Raw genomic sequence first — 16,120 nt, 5'->3', positions numbered from 1 at the left:
TACTCTTTTTTTTTTTTTAGTTTTAATTATAAAAAATTAATTTTCAGCTTCTTTTACTGAATTGAAAATAATGATATATTAATTAGGATTTACTAAACTTGATTAAAAAATATCAAACAAAAATAATTGAGAGAAATCAATAATAATAATAATAAAGTTTTTATCATCTTTCTTAGAATTTCACTGATCCCCAGATGCTTGTGTGGCAGCTGGCAGACAACATGAATGCTTGTGGTTTTTGTCAGCTGTTCATATTTAGCTGGTAATATCAAAGCTCTATGGCAAGATCAGACATCACAGATCTCACAGACACCACATGCGAATGAGGGGGAGTTAGAAGAAAGTTAGCTTACCTGGCATCTGTTAAACATCAAATAAATTTTAATATATTAGTTGGCAAAAGTACAGGGAAGGATTTAATTTTGTTAAAAAAAAAAAGAAAAAAAAAAACAGTAAAATTATAAAACAGTGGTAGTTCTCAGACATAGTGTTAACAATGGAAGGTTATGATTGAAGAGAAATTCCCATTAAAAATATATTAGGCACTCTGAAAAAGTGAGCATTAATCTGCTACGTTGCTGTTGCTCTTGGTGTTCATGCTCTCTTAAGTGGGGTTGTTTAAAGTTCAGTAGTTTCTTTGATATCTTCTGTTTAAAATTTGTAGTAAAGTTAACATTTGCATTGTTCTGACTAAGCAAGTATTTTTAGTTTTTTAAACAGGCAAGTACAAGTAATAAGAATTTCGCTCAGTTCGTGCTGAACGAAACTTGAACTATTCAAGTTTCGCTTGGCTGAAGAAGTGGAAAATTTTAGTGCCAAATTTTGTGGTATCAATTTGTATTGAAGATAAGTGTAACTCTTACATATTTTCTTTTATATTATTCTGTTCATATATAGTTAATATTATGGGTGTTTTATATGTTTAATGTAATACATATATAGTATATTACTGTAATAACTGGGAATAGTGTTAGCATTAATATTGTACTTGTTTTGCAAGGAATAGTATTGCAGTAGTAAGGTTTAGCTGTTTCAGTCTGATTTTTTTTACTAAAATTATGCCTCAGCTAGAACAGCAAAGTACATGGCTCAGAGCTCAATAATCTGAGCCATATGTTTTGCTGCTCTTGCCAAAAAAAAAGTCGCAGTTTAAAGTGTTCTGTAATCAAGCATTTTTTGTATGATTTCCTGCAATTTTCTAAGAAAGTTAACAATTTGCTTTTCACTTATGCTTCTTGCTTGCAACATTACTGTATTACCTGCTTGCAATGTGCTGTTATCTCACTTGCATCATATTGCATTTCATCCACTTATCAGGGTTGTCGCAGGTGGGTAGGTGAGGTAAGCATCACTTACGGGCGTCAGTTCAAGAGGGCACCAAAATTCATGGCAGTGCTGGAAACCTGGGATATAGAGACAAAGCCCCAAGGTCTACAGGAACTACTGGGAACACTGACACATTTCTACATTTAGAGCCTTTAAGCCTAAAACTTGATACTAGTCTCATGGAGTATGATTCCATTCATACTAAGAGGCTGTAGACAGCTATACAAAATAATGAAACTGTGCCATTCCTGGTGATGCACTCCTTATCTGCAGAGCATGTAGGTAGATTATCACCCTTTCTGTTACAGAAATGTCTTGAGTCTGTTGCTGGATCCCTAAAAAAAAGTTAATGCCTTCAGCCCAAAAACTTATTGATTGAAATTACTAAAACAAAAAAATCTGAACAGCTGCAAGTTTCATCTTTACATTCCAAATCCCATTCGCTGTTTTAAGTACCAGTACAGCCACTCACAGACAGCTGTGTGCCCTATTTGCACACACAGCTTCCACTCTCATTTGTGCAAGCTACAAAGAAAGCCATCCAGCTATTTCTAAAGCATGTGAGCTATGAAAAACAGGGAAAAAAAAAATCAGAGATATAAAGTTACATATTCTGAGGCATAAAACCAAGTTTTGTTAAATATGCCTAACCACTCATGTGTAGCAGTGACTCAATGCTATCATTTAGTCCGAACATAAACAGAAGTCTCAGTCGAACCAAATGTTTCTTTCTCTGACAGGACCAAAGCTATACTAACCTCCTAATTGCACTGTAAATGAAACTAGCAGTACCCTAATCAATGTTCCAACAGATGCTATCTTAGCATTACAGGAAACAACAAAACCAAAAAAATGTGGAAGTCTAGGAGCTCACTCACACATTGGCATAATGGAAATAGATGCCAGATGGTCCAGCTCATTCAAGGAACATTACATAAAAGTGTAAAAATACTTTTATTGGGACAATTTAATGTTCCTTGAATAAGTCACTAGAAACTCTAGCATGCTATTCAGGCAGTATGTTTACAAGTAATTAATTATTTTCTGACTTTTCAATCTAAGCTATAGAACCTTTAGGTAAGATATCAGAGTACTACTTTATCCAAAACGTATGCCCAAGAAGAGGGAGTTCCTCAGGGCAGGGGGGGTTGGCCATCTCGAGGGTGCAATGCACTCAGGCACCAATGTTCAAGGGGCACCTGAAAACCTGAAACTTGCATATATATATGAAGAAAATTTTAAAGGGAGCTCCAGATTTCAATTGGCACCCGGGTGCCACATACCCTAGGAACACCCCTGCCTCAGGGATCAGTCCTCAGTGCTGCTTTGTTTGCAATCAGGTATACTTAGGGACATGAGACATATTTAACACACCTCGTGTCTCAGTAAGAGTCATATTTAACACATTTGGTAAAAAATTATGCCCTCTTTTGAGAAGACAGATCTGTTATAAACAATGCCTCCATTGACGCTTTGCTATATGTGTAGTGATTGGTATTACTTCGATATTTGGCTTGACCTACCTGCTGTTCAATCATCCTTATACCATTCATGAACCTTGAAGATTCTATTTTGCAGTTGCACTGAACAACAAATTTTGGGTAATATCTTGTTACGGACATGGAAGTAAGTTTACTTTGTTGTATAAGGCAATGGTCAGGCCACGCCTTGAGTACTGCGTACAGGTCTGGAGGCCTCATTTTAGGAAGGATGTAGATTTACTTGAGCGTGTACAGAGAAGGGCAACAAGATTGGTGAGGGGAATGAAGGGATCCTCTTATCAAGAGAGGCTTATGTTCTGCAAATTGCAGTGGCTGGAGACTAGGCACCTGCGCGGTGATCTGATTGAGGTGTATAAGGCCTTGAATGGGTTCAGCATGCTGAATTCTAATGGGATCCTTCCACTTGTTCAGATTACGAACCTAAGGGGGCATAAATTCAAATTAAGAAAAGACAGATGTAGATTAGATGTGCGGAAATTTGCCTTTAGCCAGTGGGTGGTTAATTGCTGGAACAAACTTCCATCTGTCGTTGTGGAAGTTGATAGGTTGAATAAATTTAAGGAAGAACTGGACAGGCATTTGGAGGGAATGGTGTGATTTTTTTTTTTTTTTTTTTTATTTGGCTGATGCTGCATAAGCTCATACATTTGCTTTCTTGCATCACATGCCACTACTACTACTATTTTGAGGTGCTAAACACAGAAATAGTGCTTAAAATGGAAGATTGGCTCTTATTTTCGAAAAAAGTAGTTTTCTATATTTATACAAGATATTTTTTATTCCTTGTTCCCTGTATCGAACATGGGAACTTTTCGGCTTTCGCTTGTATTCAGCTTCAGGAGCATTCCTTTTCACCATCCAACAATAATTGGCTAACATGGCGGCACTCCATTTAGTTTTGTATCTTTGTTCCTTCGCTGCAATGCCTTGATAGAAGTACTCACCATGTTCATCGCTGATGGCATCACAGTTTGGCCTGAGGAAATCCAGGTGTGAGTGCAAGAAATGCATCTTCAATGATATGTTGTACCCAAGTTTTTCGTTAGAAATAATGAGATCTTCGACAAGCTTGCCCATTGTTGCCAGCTTTAACATTTCCTAGAAAACTAGTTGAAACATTTCAAAATTCTTTCCACGCTGATTTCTCACTATCACTAAGGACACATTTGAACCATTCTTTGAAACGTTGCCATATTTGTGGACCAATGAAAACATCTACCTTAATCTTCTCTGTACTGCCTTGGGAATTTCTCTTGCAAGTATGTGAATGCAGGATGGTTCACTTCCAAAGCCTTCATGAAATTTTTCATGAGCCCCGGTTTGATATGGAGTGGTGAAAGCAAAACTTTATTTGGCTCTACCAGAGGTTGAAATGCTACGTTCTTCATTCCATGTGTTAATGACTTTCTTTGAGGCCAACTCCTTTCCTCTTCTCATAGTGGATATCCTTCACACAATTATCCCACTCACAGAGAAGGCAAGTAAGCCTTCTCTGTGAGTGTGAGAGAAGGCATACTTAGTGTAACCCTTTTGTAGCCCTAATAAAATGGTGATTACCTTTAAATTACAACATATCTGCCACTCTTACTTCTGATAGTGTACCTAAGAGGATGTTCCCTATGTTTTCATATGTTTATTTTTTGTGGATGGCATATGCCAGAGGTATTGCCATTGTGTAATAATACAGCCTTAAGGCTAACCTTAGAAGCATCTCTAAATAGAAACTATTCTTCAAGAACATACCTCATATTCATTGCTGCCCTTAGACCATCAACATTCTTACAAACAGTGGGTTCACCTTCTGTTTGATAGAATTTATCATAGTCTTTATTTCAAGTATGAAATATCACTTTCACAGAATGATCTAGAAGATTCCACTGTTGTAGCCTCGAGGCCAAAAGTTCTGCCTTATTCTTCGCACTTTGAGATTCCTGATTAAGCTCATTTTCTGTGATCTTATGTGGTCCAGAAGGATAAAGGTTTGGACAAAATGGTGGATCACTTGATGTAGATAGCTCTTGTACTTCTTCGTGTATATCAAGTTGATGTTCATCAGTATTTTAATCAGAGTGTGCAGAAAAACAGTTCAGGAATAGGTAGTACTTCACCATGAGGCATGGAACAAATTGCAGATGGTATATTTCGGTACGTCACTGTCCACTTTTTCTTCATTGCCATCCCTTTTCTAATAGGAGTCACCATACAGAAGTAACAGTCTCTGATGTGATTTGTGGGCTCCCTCCATTTGAGTAGGGTGCTCTGGTCACGGAAGAGAACAGTTGGTGAATTTTTGGCTTCTGTAAAGGGATAAATACTTTTGATATTTTTACCATATTCTTCTTTAATTAACATACTACATTTTGTTCTACAAAGATATTAAAAAGGTTTAGTAGCATTCGTTAGCTTCTTTTTTTTTAATTTAACTAGTGATTTTTTGTAAGTTAGGACTCACCAGTGTTGTAGTCAATAAGAAATGGCATAACATTATTATTATTATTAATATCCATATGATGCAAGGAAGCCTGAGCCTTATCCTGCACCAGGAAAAAAAAAAGTTGCCGAGTAACCCTAAATGACAGTGAGTGTGAGAGAGAGGGCGAGAGAGAGAGGGCGAGAGAGAGAGAGAGAGAGAGAGAGAGAGAGAGAGAGTTAAAAGTAGAAGGGAATCAACAAGAAAGAGAAGAATGATGATATCCAGCTCAGGACATATATATCTCGAACTGATAGCATAAGGTTTAACGTAAAATTAGATAGCATAATACGAAGCACTATATTAGGAATCTGTTAGCTTAGTTATAGTATTATCAATTAATCAAAAATATTTATTAATCTTATTAAATTTCATTGTTAATTAAATTGTGTTTAAATGGACAGCATGACCCAGACTAGACCTACGAAGTAATGTTCACAGACTAGCAAGAGTGCTGTGGCTCAGGGGAGAAACGAAGGGGGCAATTCTCCAATGCATCACAGTCTCAAAAAAATATGCGAAATGTGAAATTATTGCAGACTTTTCTAAAACAGGACATGACCTAGCCAAGGAGGATTTCTTTGTGTGTGTGTGTGTGTGCATGCATGTGCGCGCGGGCTAGCTAGCTGCCTAGAGTGTCATGAAATTAGGCACCAACTCATTGTTCTGATGGGCATCTACGAGAGCTTGAGCTGTAGGGTGAATGCCCTCAAAGAAATTAATATGAGGGGCCTATCAAGCACTCAGCTGCCAAGCGCAACAGCAGAGCTCACTCCTTGGCATCAGGCAACACAAGAGGCAATCTCGACGGCGGAATGTGCTGGTCGCACTACAACTATTATTATTGAAGAGAACAGAAGGTAAACTAACTGGTCTGTAATTACTCGTGTCGCCCTTCGATCCCCCTTTGTACAAATTGGAGCAGAATGGTATTAAGGGTTGCTACAATGGATAAAAGGATGGTTAAATGGGAGAAGACAGAGGGTGGTAATCAATGGGTGCTGCTCTTCGTGGAGTACTGTTATTAGTGGAGTCCCACAGGGTTCGGTGTTGGATCCACTGTTGTTTTGTGTATTTATCAGTGATATTGATGAAGGTATATCAGGCTTAATGTAGAAGTTTGCAGATGATACAAAGGTTGGCAGGTTGTTAATGACAATAATGGCAGTGTGCTACTGCAACAGGATCTAGATAATTTGGGTAGAGGGGCTAAGAAGTGGCAACTGAAGTTTAACCTTGACAAATTCAAAGTACTGCATATGGGTAGAAGTAACCCCCAGAGAAACGTACCAACTGTGTGGTACTACACTTAAGGTGGTAGAAAATGGAAAAGACCTGGGAGTAATTGTGCAGACAGATATGAAGTTTTCTGAGCAATGCAGACAGGCTGTCAGGGCAGATCATGGGGTTTTAGCATTAGCATTAGTAGAGGCATTTGATGCAAGAAAGCAAGCTTATGCAGCATCAGCCAAAAAAAAAAAAAACCCACTTCCACTTCACCCCTCTGTTCGTTCAAAATACCTGTCCAGCTGAGCCTTAAACTTATTTAGGCTATCAACCTCCACCACAAGGGATGGCAGTCTGTTCCACCAACCAACCACCCGCTGGCTAAAGGCAAATTTCCGCACGTCTATCCTACATCTGTCTTTCCTCAATTTGAATTTATGCCCTCTCAGGTGATTTTTCTGAGCTAGAGGAAGAATCCCATCAGCATTGAGCATGCTTAAACCATTCAAGGCTTTATATACCTCTATCAGATTACCTCGCTGGTGCCTAGTCTCCAGACACTGTAATTTGCAAAACTTAAGCCTTTCTTCGTAAGAGCACCCCTTTGTTCCATTCACTAATCTTGTTGCCCTTCTCTGTACTCGTTCCAGCAGCTCTACATCCTTCTTGAAATGAGGCCTCCAGACCTGTATACAGTACTCTAGGTGTGGCCTGACCATTGCCTTATACAATGGAATAATCACCTCCTTATCCCTGCTGGAAAAATTCCTGTATATCATTGACAATACTCCATGAGCTACTCTTGCAGCCCGTCTGCACTGCTCAGAGAACTTCATATCTGCCTGCACAATCACCCCCAAGTCCCTTTCATTCTCTACCACTGTCAGTGTAGTACCACAGAGTTGATACGTTGCTCTGGGGTTGCTTTTTCCCATGTGTAGTACTTTACATTTGTCAATGTTAAACTTCATTTGCCACCTCTCAGCCCATCTGCTCAACCTTTCCAGATCCTGTTGCAGCAGCATAGTGTCAGTAGTGTCCTTGACAACCCTGACAACCTTTGTATCATCTGCAAACTTGGACATTAAGCTTGATATACCATCATCAATATCATTTATAAATACAGAAAACAATAATGGACCCAACACTGAGCCCTGAGGGACTCCACTAATAACATTAGTCCACGATGAGCAGTGTCCATTGATTACCACTCTCTGTCTTCTCCCCCTCAACCACCCCTTTATCCATAGCAGCAATTTGCCTCCAATGTCACACTGCTCCAATTTGTGTAGCAGTCTTCCATGTGCAACAGTATCAAAAGCCTTTCTAAGATCCAAGTATATAATATCAAAGTTATTCCCTGCACCCAGTTCTTTTGTGACTGCATCATAGTATCCAATCAAGTTGGTCAGGCAAGACTTCCCCTTAACAAAACCATGCTGTGTCTGAGCTATAACTGAAGTCTTGTCTAAATGATCCTGCAGTGCTTCTTTAACCAGTGCCTCCATTAATTTTCCTGGAACAGAAGTTCAGCTCGCAGGTCTATAATTACTTGTGTCAGCCTTTGATCTTCCTTTGTGAATTGGGGTCACATTTGCACATTTCCAGTCTATGGGTACCTCCCCTGAGTCCAAGGAAGCTCTCATAATTATGGCTAAGGGTTTGCTTACTTCCTTTGCTGCCTCCTTTAATATAACTGGATAGATCCCATCCACCCCGGGTGCCTTTCTTGTGTTTATCTTCAACAGTTTCTCCTCCACTTTACTCCCAGTTATTTCAAGATTCTGTAGCTTACTGCTAGAGTTGAATACACCTCTGGCATTCCCCTTGCTGAATAACTCCTCATGTGTGAATGTCGATGCAAAATATTCATTTAGTTTGTTAGCTACCTGAGCAGGATCATCAACAGTTGACCCATCAATATCCAGTGCACCAATCTGATTCAACCCCTTCCTTCTAGAGTTTACATAAGTAAAGAACTCTTTGCTGTTTTTCTTTGCATCCCTTGCCAAGGATTTCTCGTAATCTACCTTCGCCTGCCTAACCTCCTTTGTAACTTGGTTGCATATCAACTTGTATCTACCATAGGCTTCTGTGTCATGTGTTAATTTGTAAGTATCCCATGCATTTTTCTTCTCTGCCATATGCCTCATTAGTTCATCTGACATCCATTTTGGCTTAAACCTTGAACAATATTTCTTAGTTGGTATGTAAAGCCTAGTAGCTTCCAAGATAAGTTCTTTGAATGCTTCCCATTTTGAATTTGCTGTTGGTAACATCATCAGTTGGTCCCACTGTATAGAATTTAAATACTGTCTCAGTCCATCGTAGTTGCCTTTACGGAAGCAATAACCCTTCCCTTTACCCCTAATGGTAGTTACCTCTTTCAGTAAATCCCACTTCAGCACACTGTGATCACTGCCACCTAGTGGTTCATTTATCTGCAGATTCTTAATGCATGAAGAATCACTGCTGATAATCAAATCAAGAGTATTACTCCCTCTAGTTGCCTCCCGAACATGCTGATGTAGAAAACAATCATCCAATAAATCCACAAAAGCCCTGCTAGTGTGTGAGTAACCAGCCCCCAAATTCCAGTCAATATCTGGGAAATTAAAATCTCCCATTATAAGACTCTCTGATTTACTGGCCCACTCTATTTCCCTGTACAGTTCCTTATTATACTCATCAGAGTCATTAGGCCTATAGCACACTCCTACTCTCAATTTTGATCTCCCAATGCTTATGTCACACCAAACTGACTCAACACTGCACTGTCCAGCGATGTCGACTGGCTTCACTTCCTTGGTTTTTATGTGTTTCTTAACTAATAGCATAACCCCCCCTTCCTATCCTGTCTATCCTTTCTGTAGACGTTGTACTCCCCAAATTGCATTTCTGCATCCCTTATATCTGTGTGACACCACGTCTCTGATATCCCAACAATATCTGCCTTTGATGTTTTGAGCAATACCTCAAATTCATCAAATTTATTTACTAAACTCCTAGCATTGGTGTACACGCAAGTATACCTGCACCTGTTTCTATTCTTAGCTACCCTAACACAACCCATGTGTTTACTTGTACCGCAATGGCTCCCAGCAGTCTCTGAAATACCATGCATCTTGTTTTTTGTCAATGATATATAGGAATTTTGCTAGCAGGGAAAAGGAGGTGATTATCCCTCTGTATAAGGCAATGGTCAGGTCACGCCTTGAGTACTGCGTACAGGTTTGGAGGCCTCATTTTAGAAAGGATGTAGATTTACTTGAGTGTGTACAGAGAAGGGCAACAAGATTGGTGAGGGGAATGAAGGGATCCTCTTACCAAGAGAGGCTTAAGTTCTGCAAATTGCAGTGGCTGAAGACTAGGCATCTGCGCGGTGATCTGATTGAGGTGTATAAGGTCTTGAATGGGTTGAGCACGCTGAATTCTAATGGGATCCTTCCACTTGTTCAGATTACAAACCTAAGGGTACATAAATTCAAATTAAGAAAAAACAGATGTAGAATAGATGTGCGGAAATTTGCTTTAGCCAGTGGGTGGTTAATTGCTGGAACAAACTTCCATCTGTTGTTGTGGAAGTTGATAGGTTGAATAAATTTAAGGAGGAACTGGACATGCATTTGGAAGGAATGGTGTGATATATTTTTTTTTTTTTTTTGCTGATGCTGCATAAGCTCATACACTTGCTTTCTTGCATCACATGCCACTACTACTACTAATACTAGTTAGTGGAGAATCTGTAGTTAAGGAGATGGGGGATATACTATTCAAGAAGGATATGTGGTACAGGACCAGGATATGTCTGCCAGGGACAAAAGTTGATGATATTGTTAGAGCAGATATCATCTTTTAAGGGCAGAAAAGTGATATAGTACACCTAATTCTGTTTTTACACGATAGATACGTTCCTGAAAAATACGTGTAAAAAAAATTCGTGTAAAAAAAGACATTGTATTTATGGAAGAAAAGAAGATTGGTTCCGGATCTAAAAAAATCAGTAAAAATAATTAAAAAAAAAACACATAAAATATTCGTTTTAAGCTTATTATTTTATTTCAACAAAATACACATGTAATAATATGTAATTAAAATGTACTAAAATAAATTTGTATGCATATGAAATGAAAAAAAATTCTTCATGAACAAAAAAAATCTGTTTTATATATAACAAGATTTTATTCATTTTCCACTTTCTGATAATAAACGGCGCATACGTTTGCGTACGACTGGAATATCACTGCCATCACTAGAAATGTTGTGGACATCGTCTTCTTCCTCTATTAATGAAATTCTTTCTGTGATCTCTTCAGCAAAATCAGCACGAATCTCCTCTGGTGCTGATGTTTCACCGGTTTTACGAACGAATTCAGTTATTAATCGTTGTGTTCGTGTTTTGGTTAGTCCGTTATATAATTCTCTGTAAGAGGCTGTCAACAACTTCAGTTCGCGTTGAAACTTCCCAGCGCGTTCCTCATTAGGGTCATGTTTGACAAAATGATTACCTAATTTTCTAGCCAGTTCCAGACCTTCTTTTATTAAATCTGCATTTAGAACAGGATCATTTTCTTCATTATCACTACGTTCTGTGGGATAAGGAGTCCCAAGGACAACCTCTAATATTTCATCTTCGCTTAGGGCTTTGTCGGTTAACAATTCATCAATATCTTCAAACGATAGATCATCGAATCCTTCTCCACCAATTTTGTGTGCCATTGTAATGATGTTGGGAAATTCGGTCGTATTAGGGATGATGGGATCTTTGCTTTTTACACATTGTGGCCAAACCGCTTTCCAACACGCATTTAAAGTTGCTGGTTTTAATTCAGTTAACGCTAATCCAACTTGATTGATACAATCCATAATTGAGAATTTCTTCCACACATCAATGACTGTTAGTGTTTCATCATTCAGTTTGTCCAAAACGTGTTGGAATGTTCGTTTTACGTAGTATGTTTTAATTGTCGCAATTATACCTTGGTCTAGCGGTTGTATCAAAGATGTAGTATTAGGTGGCAGAAATAAAATTTGTACATTTGGGTGTTCCAAGACAGGATGGCCGGGTGCATTGTCAAGAATCAGAAGAACTTTAAATTCGAGACCTTTCAAATTCATATAACGTCTGACTTCTGGGACGAAACATTTGTTGAACCATTCTGTAAAAATAGTAGTGGTCACCCAGGCCTTCTTGTTTGCCATCCAGTGAACAGGCAATTTATTGATATCTACACCTTTCATTGAATGTGGGTTTAGGGCTCGATTTACCAGCAGTGGTTTCAACATACGATCTCCTGAAGCGTTGGAGGAAAATAATAAGGTCACACGATCCTTAGCTACCTTAAAACCACCAGCAGTTTTCTGCGATTTGGCTACATACGTTCTGTTCGGCATTCGTTTCCAGAAGAAACCAGTTTCATCTGCATTCCACACTTGATCAGGAGTGTATCCTCCATCTTCAATAATTTTTGCAAGTTCCTGCGGGAATACTTTAGCAGCCGATTCATCTGCAGATGCAGTTTCACCTTTCATTTTTATATTATGAAGAGCATTCCTTTTAAGAAACCCTGTCATCCAACCTGTACTCGCAGAAAATTCATATTTTCTGTTTAACTGAGATGAAGTGCTTGGCTCCTTTTCTTTAATCTGTCTGTAAATTCTTAGTGCTGTTTGCTTGATGGCATTTCCATCAACTGGTACTCTTTTTTGTGACTGATCTTCTATCCACATTACCAGGGCCTTTTCCATTTTTTCCTTGACAATATCTCTTGTATATGATGATGAATTAACACTTACTTTTGTTCCAGAACATACCGACTTCCTAATTGCAGCTTCATTTTTCTTAATAGTTCTTACGGTAGCTTCATGTACACCAAAATGCCTTCCTACAGACGTAGCCCCTTGTCCAGTTGCAAGACGATCTAAAATTTGAATTTTAAGTTCCAAAGAAATCGCTTTCCTTTTCATTTTGGTAATAGGCGAATTATTCGACATTATATAAGGGCTACCGAAAAATATCTCAGTTATAATTAATAAAAAAAGGTATGAAAATTTTGTAAACTTACAATTTATTGACTATCGGCAAAATTAATAAATTTATATGTGCACAAATTTCACTAAAGATTCTTTCACTTTGAAATAGAGCTTACTACTACATGTCTGCTGAAGATACAATGCACGAATACCGTAGATGTGCACAAAATTAATAAAAACGTTGATGATTCATAGATACCTAGACGTAAACATTGGTAAGCAAAAGCACGCGTTTCAAAACGCATACACTAGCTGTTATCCAATCTATTGATGCGTGTAATATAGAAATGATACTAATATGCCACAAATAAAAAAAAAATTCTTAGAATTTAGGCAAAAAAAAATTCATAGAAATCGTGTTAAATCAAAATGACTCGCGTAAAAAGAGAATGAAATATTTATTTTGAATTCGTGTTAAACCAAATTCGTGTAAAAAAAGTTCGTGTAAAAACAGAATTAGGTGTAATAGTAATTGTGGCATGTGATGCAAGAAAGCAAGCGTATGAGTTTATGTAGCATCAGCCAAAAAAAAAAAAAAAAAAAAAATTACACAACCATTCCCTGTAAACATTTGTCCAGTTCCTCCTTAAATTTATTTAACCTATCAACTTCCACGAGGACAGATGGAACTGTGTTCCAGCAATTAAACACCCGCTGACTAAAGGAAAATTTCCGCACATCTATTCTACAGCTGTCTTTCCTCAATTTGAATTTATGCCCCATTGGGTTCGTTATCTGAACAAGTGGAAGAATCCCATCAGAATTCAGCATGCTCAACCAATTCAAGGCCTTATACACCTCGCAGATTCTAGTCTCCAACCCACTGCAATTTGCAGAACTTAAGCCTCTCTTGGTAAGAGGATCCCCTCATTCCCCTCACCAATCTTGTTGCCCTTCTCTGTACATGCTCAAGCAAATCTACATCCTTCCTAAAATGAGGCCTCCAGACCTGTACGCAGTACTCAAGGTGTGGCCTGACCATTGCCTTATACATAGGGACAATCACCTCCTTTTCCCTGCTAGCAAAATTCCTGTATATCATTGACAAAACCCCATGACCTGCTCTTGCAGCCTGTCTGCATTGTTCAGAAAACTTCATATCTGACTGCACAATTACTCCGAGGTCTTTTTCATTTTCTACCACCCTAAGTGTAGTACCACACAGTTGGTATGTTCCTCTGGGGTTACTTCTACCCATATGCAGTACTTTGCATTTGTCAATGTTAAACTTCAGTTGTCACTTCTCAGCCCATCTTCCCAAATTTTCTAGATCCTGTTGCAGTAGCACACTACCATTACATTCATTAACAACCCTGCCAACCTTTGTATCATCTGCAAACTTCAACACTAAGCCTGATATACCTTCAGCAATATCATTGATAAATATACATAACAGTGGACCCAACACTGAACCCTGTGGTGCCCCACTAATAACATTAGTCTACAAAGAGCAGTGCCCATTAATTACCACCCTCTGTCTGCTCCCACTCAACCATACTTTTATCCATTGTAGCAACTTACCCTTAATACCATTCTGCTCCAATTTGTACAGTAGTCTTCCATGCGCAACAGTGTCAAAAGCTTTCCTGAAATCCAAGTATATGATATCAAAATTATTTCTTGCATCCAGTTCCTTTGTAACCACATCATAATATCCAATCACATTTGTCAGACAAGACTTTCCCTTAACAAACACATGCTGTGTCTGAATTATTGCTGCAGTCTTGTCTAGATGACTGTGCAGTGCATCTTTAACCAGTGACTCCATTATTTTACCCGGAACAAAAGTTAAACTAGTCTGTAATTACTTGTGTTACCCTTCAATCCCCCTTTGTGAATTGTTAGAACTAATGACATTAAGAGTAATAGTTCAGCAGATTCACTCAACAGCTGCAGGTCAATGGTGAAAAAAAGACAGCATGAATGTGAAAGTGTCTGCAATTCTGCCTTGACATGACAGGAGGGAGTATATGACGAGAGCCTTGTCTATCAATTTTCAATTCGGCCATGGAGAGATTTTGCAAGGCTGATGGGCTAGAATATTTTTCAGTATGTTTTGTGCATGTTGACAGCAGAGATAGGGATGGGCTACACTTAATTGAAGGGTGCAAGAATATTTGCTGATGCTATTGAGGCAGTGTTAGGTGGGTTCAAAAATTGCTAGCTTGGGGGAGATACACAGACTAAAAGATTAACAGTGGCTGCAGGCAGAAGCAAAAGTTATTCTTGCACTGCTTCTGTTAGAATGATATTGACTGGAACTTGTGGGCTGGTCACTCGTACACTAACAAGACTTTATTGGATGACAGTTTTCTACAGCAGCATGTTCGAGAGGCAACCAGAGGGAGTAATACTCTTGATCTGATTATCAGTAGTAATTATTCATCCATTAAGAATTTGCGGATAAAGGAACCACTGGGTGACACAATGTACTGATATGGGAATTACTTAAAGATGTAACTACCATCAAGGCTAATGGGAAGGGCTTTTGCTTTCGTAAAGGTGACTACAGGGGTTTCAGATATTTTTTAAATTCTGTACAGTGGGATCAACTGATGATGTTAGCAATGTTGAATTTTAATGGGAAGCCTTCAGGGGCTTAATCTTGGAGGCTACTAGGCTTTTTATTCCAACTAAGAAATACTATTTAAGGTTCAGGCCTAAACGGATGTCAGATGAAATAATGAGGCTCATGGCAGAGAAGAAAATTGTATGGGATGTATATAAATTATCAGGTGACTCAGAAGCCTATGGCAGATATATGCTTGTCTGTAATCAAGTCACAAAGGAGGTTAGGCAGTCAAAGGCAGATTACGAGAAATCTTTAGCAAAGGAGGCAAAGAGTTCTTTACTTATGGAAACTCTAGATGGAAAGGGATGAATCAGATTGGACCACTTAACATAGATGGGTTGACTGTTGATGATCATGCTCAGGTTGCTGATAAACTGAATGAGTATTTTGCCTCACACATGAGGAGTTATTCAATGAAGGAAAATGCCAGAAGTTTATCAAATTCTTACAGGGAGCTAAGTGCTTTTCTAATAACTGAGAGCAAAGTGGAGGGGAAATTGTTGAAGTTAAACATAAGGAAGGCATTTGGGGGTGAATGAGATTTATCCAGTTATATTAAAGGAGGCAGCAAAGTAAGCAAGCAAACCCTTAGCCATAATTATGAGAGCTTCCTTGGACTCAGGGAGGTACCCATGGTTTCCACGGACTGGAGGAGTGCAAATGTATCAGAAATTCACAAAGGGGTTTCAAAAGGTGACACGAGTAACTATAGACCTGTTAGTTTAACTTGTTCTTAGGAAAATAATGTAGTCACTGGTTAAAGAAACATTGTAGGATCATCTAGACAAGACTGCAGTAATAGTTAAGACACAGCATGGGTTTGTTAAAGTCTTGACTTGAAGACAAAGTCTTGTCTTGTCTTGTTTGTTGAAGTATTGGTCTTGTTTGAATAATTTGATTGGATACTATGATGTGGTCACAAAGCAACTGAATGTCAAAAATCATTTTGATATCATATACTTGGATTTCCGGAAAGCTTTGCTTTTGATA

General features: G+C 38.5%; 1 protein-coding gene across 7 annotated transcripts in view; it reads left to right on the top strand.

The window, feature by feature from the left end:
• The window catches only part of LOC150091454 (protein still life, isoform SIF type 1-like), a 1,372,582-nt gene that overhangs the window by 879,586 nt on the left and 476,876 nt on the right, over window positions 1-16,120 (top strand). The window lies entirely within an intron of this gene.

This window comes from Mastigoproctus giganteus, chromosome 1, assembly GCF_048544385.1.
Source record: "Mastigoproctus giganteus isolate SK-2022 chromosome 1, ASM4854438v1, whole genome shotgun sequence".
In the NCBI taxonomy this organism is placed as follows: domain Eukaryota; kingdom Metazoa; phylum Arthropoda; class Arachnida; order Uropygi; family Thelyphonidae; genus Mastigoproctus; species Mastigoproctus giganteus.
Note: the sequence above shows the minus strand (reverse complement) of the source record. Positions and strands in the feature narration are given on the sequence as shown.